Source organism: Lipotes vexillifer, unplaced genomic scaffold, assembly GCF_000442215.2.
Source record: "Lipotes vexillifer unplaced genomic scaffold, Lipotes_vexillifer_v1.1 scaffold1691, whole genome shotgun sequence".
Classification (NCBI taxonomy): Eukaryota; Metazoa; Chordata; class Mammalia; order Artiodactyla; family Lipotidae; genus Lipotes; species Lipotes vexillifer.
Genome location: NW_006789046.1, coordinates 1,242,899 through 1,247,337, shown reverse-complemented (window position 1 = coordinate 1,247,337; position 4,439 = coordinate 1,242,899).

Below are 4,439 nucleotides of genomic sequence, written 5' to 3'. Positions count from 1 at the left end.
CTCTTCCGCAGGACGTCCCCCCTCCCAGGACGGCCGCCTGGGAGCTCCCACCGGTCCGCACCCGGGGCTGCCCCATCCTCTGTGCCCACGTAGCGTCCATGCAGCTGGTCCCGCCAACACCTCATCTGTGTCTTCAGCACTATTTCCTGGGCTCATACCTAATGTCTGGGACTTGGCCTGGATTCTTCCGACTTCTTCCAAAAGATTCCTTGGCTCACCCCGCGTTCTCTGCTGCTGTCACCCACCGCCTCCTTAGTCTGACCCCCCAGGACCCCTGACCCTGGGGACCCCTGACCAGGACACTGACAGTTTTTAACATGCTGCACGTGCACCCCCGGCCAGCCCCCCAGCTCGTCCTCCCTGGGGTGTCCTGGCCTGACCAGGCATCGGCATGACCCACATTATCATGTTGGTCTTGTCCCAGAATCGCTGGTGTTTCGTGGCCTCGAAGAGCGCCTATTTTGGAGGAAATTCCCTCCTCTCTGCCCGCGAGCACCCGCCCACCCCTCTGTGGATTGGCTCAGGTGAGGGCATGACGCCCGCAAGGCCACAGCTGATTGGCCTGGAGAGAACCAATCAGAGCCCTTGTCTGGGAGTGAAACCTGGAGGCCTGGGAAGGTGGGCACCCAGCGGAGGCTGAGTGGTGGGCAGAGGAGGTGGATGGAGGATGAAGACCGAGAAGCGATGAGGGGCAGGAGGTCCCGGATGGCCTCCCGCTCTGGTCACCCAAGGCGGCCTCAGTTGGTGGAGGTTCAAGTCCTGCCATGTGTTCCTTCGCCCGCCACCCCGGCCCGCAAGGCCCTGTCAGCTACACTTGTGAGCAAACCGGCCCGCGCGGCCGCACTTGCACTCCCCCTGCTTGCCCCAGTCTGCGAGTCAGGTAAGGGTCACCCCGTTGTAGCTTCCCTGGAAGGCCTCCCATCAGGATTCCAGGTTAATTTCCTCCGGTACTAAGTGTTCCATCCGAGCTGTGGATGGTGGAAGAGGTGTAGAGGCGGCCAACTGGGGCCTTGGCAGGTGTGGTTGTGAGGCAGGGGGTCACTGTGCCGAGCCTTTCCTTTCGAGTCTACGAAAGCTCCCACGCCCCCAAGATCCAGTGGTGGGACCCCTGACCTTCATTCCTGAAAACCTGGTTTTGAAGGGCTGAATCTCTGTAATAAACATCTTCCTGCTTGAAATTCCCAGAGAGATGCCTGTTTACAGAGGATTCCATGATGCATAGTTAGTGCCAGAAGTCAGTCCAGGACAGAGACCTTCGAAGACAGAAACCCAGGACTGGTTGTACGCAGCGATGCTCTCATTATTGTGTTTTGGACTGAACCGTGTCCCCCCAAAATTCAGATGTTGAAGTCCTAACCCCCAATAGCTCAGAATATGCCCTTATTTAGGGAGACAGAGTCTCTACAGAGGTGATCAAGTTAAAAGGAAGTCATTCAGGTCGGCCCTGATCCAACATGACTGGAGTCCTTATGAAAAGGGGAAATCTGGACACAGATAGGAGGCTACGTGAAGACAGAGGCAGAGGCCAGGTGATGCTTCCACATGCCAGGCCTTGCTGGCAAACCACCAGAAGCTGCGAGAGAAGCTGGGACAGAGTCCCCCTCACAGCCTCAGAGGGAGCCGGCCCTGCCGACACCTTGATCTCAGACTTCCAACCTGCAGACTGGGAGACAATAAGTTTCTGTTGTCTAAGTGGCCCAGCCCGTGGTAATTTGTCATGGCAGCCAGGGAGACTAATACAGTCTGTGGCAAATTGGACACGGGTGGTGGAGACATGCTGCAGCCACACACTTTTCTGTGATGACCTGGAAGGAAGTGCTTCCTGAAAGCCAGGCTCTGGGAGCCCAAGCAGCTGCAAAGCAACATCCTGGGGGAAATCAGGACTGTGAGGTAGGCTGGTGATTTCTGACCACACTGGGAAGATTTCATTTTTTAAAATGACAAGCAAGGGGCTTTAAATTCTCTGTTCAAGGTAGAGTCAGAAAAGCAGAAAATGTGTAGGACTACTATAAAAGAAAATCTTGTTTCTTGTAGCAAGACTGTTGTGTCTGGAATTCATTCCCCAAGTTTTATCCTGTGGGTTGTAGGATTACAATGTAAATTGAATTCTCAGCCTCACCAGGTCAGAGCTTTAAGTGTGAAAGAGTCAGATGGAGAGAGCTGAGTGGACTGATCTTGAGCCCCCATAATCCCGTTGAGCCTTGCCACCCAGCAGAAGCAACCCTGCTCCCTGTCTGAGGCAGCCCTCCCTCCCCCACTCGTGAAGACCCCACCAAAGAAGCTACCTGCTTCACGCCCCAAGAATACCAAGATATTGCTGACTCACACTGGAGAGTCTTGCGGGGGCGTCCCTCACAGGTGCCCGTGGCAGCCGACCCCCAGGGAGCTGGACAGGGTATGGGCACCTGAGACTCGGGGCCCCCCTGTTTGCTTGCGTCTGTGAGAAGCTCCTTTGTTGCTGGAAACTTGGACTTAACATGGCCCAGCTAAGGTGCCAGGAATTTCTTGGTATAATACAGAGAAAAGACTACAAGGGCTGGGGCAGACAAGGACTCGACATGAATTTATCAGACGCAACCCGCTCCTTGAGCCCCTCGTGGCCCCGAAGCACACACACTGGACAGAGGCCCCAAGAAAGCCCTTGGTGAGGACCTCGAGTTCTTGAAAAGCCCTCCAAAGTCTGCAGGCCAGGAATGACGGTAGAGGTGCTGCCATCAGAACAGGGTCCCTGATTTCCCCTGGGAACCCGGTGGGGCAAGGCCCAGAGCTAAGGTGGGCAGGTCACTGAAAAAGCAGCAAACCCAAGGGACTTCCCTGGTGGTCCAGTGGTTAGGACTCCGCGCTCCCAGTGCAGGGGGCCCTAGTTCGATCCCTGGTGGGAGAAATAGATCCTGCATGCCACAACTAAGACCCGGTGCAGCCTAAATAAATATATTTTTTAAAAGACCCAATTGGCAAAAAATTTCAAAAAAAATAAAATGAAAAATGTCAACCATCGTCTGAGCCTTCAGCGAGTCATAGCAGTAACATCAAAGACCACTGATCACCATAACAAATAGAATAATGAAGAAGCTTGAAGTGTTGTGAGAATTAGCAAAACATGACACAGAGACAGGAGGTGAGCAAATGCTGTTGGAAAAATGGTGCCAATAGACTTGCTCAATACAAGGTTGTCATGAACCTTCAATTGTTAACAAATGCAAAATATCTGTGAAGTGAAATAAAACGAGGTACAGCTGTATTGGAATTGTTTTGGCCCCCTTTTTTTTTTTTTTTTTGGCTGCACTGAACAGCTTATGGGATCTTAGTTACCCAACCAGGGACTGAACCCGGGTCCTCAGCAGTGAAAGCATGGAGTTCTAGCTACTGAACCACCAGGGAATTCCCTGTTTCAGCATTTTTTTAAGCAGTAAAGCATTTTTTTAAAGATATTTTTGATGTGAACCATTTTTAAAGTCTTTATTGAATTTGTTACAATATTGCTTCTGTTTTATGTTTTGGTTTTTTGGCCGCAAGGCATGAGGGATCCCAGCTCCCCAACCAGGAATCGAACCTACACCCCCTGCATTGGAAGGTAAAGTCCTAACCACTGGACTGCCAGGGAAGTCCCAGCGGCTCTTATTTTTTTTTTTTTTTTTTTTTCAGTACGCGGGCCTCTCACCGCTGGGGCCTCTCCCGCTGCGGAGCACAGGCTCCGGACGCGCAGGCCCAGTGTCCATGGCTAACGGGCCCAGCCACTCCGCGGCATGTGGGATCCTCCCAGACTGGGGCACGAACCCGTGTCCCCTGCATCGGCAGGTGGACTCTCAGCCACTGCACCACCAGGGAAGCCCCAATAAAGCATTTTTTATACCTTAATTTAAATTCCTTTTCTACTCGGGGTCTAGACCACCAGAAAATATGAATGTTTTCGCTAACAGGGTGAAATCCCAGTTCCTCCAGAACGTACTGCACTTAATCAAGGCACAGCATCTCTAGACCTCAGAATCCACCTAACTAAAACAAGGAGGGTTGTTCTGTGATGATCTCATGGTCTTGTCCAGTACGAAAATTTTATAACTGTGTGATATATGTAAACTCCATAAAATGAGTGTTAATATTTTCATATGTAGCAGAATGGGGAGCAGGCAGATTCGGTTCATCACACAGCACTTCTCAAGGCGCAATCATTTGCATACCACCTCCTCAATTTTTACCGTTTCTGGGTACCACCTCTACTATGATTACTTAACAGCTTTCTTTGAATCAACTTACTTATTACACTTTAATAATTTATTTTAAAAGGAAACTTTATATCAGCATAAATGCAAAACTGTTGTCTTTTGTCATAAAAATATATTTAAACATAGATATTTTACCAGTTATGTTTATTCTTAAATACATAGTATTTTCTTTTTTTTTTTTTTTTTTTTTTTTTTTTTTTTTTTTTTTTTGGGGGC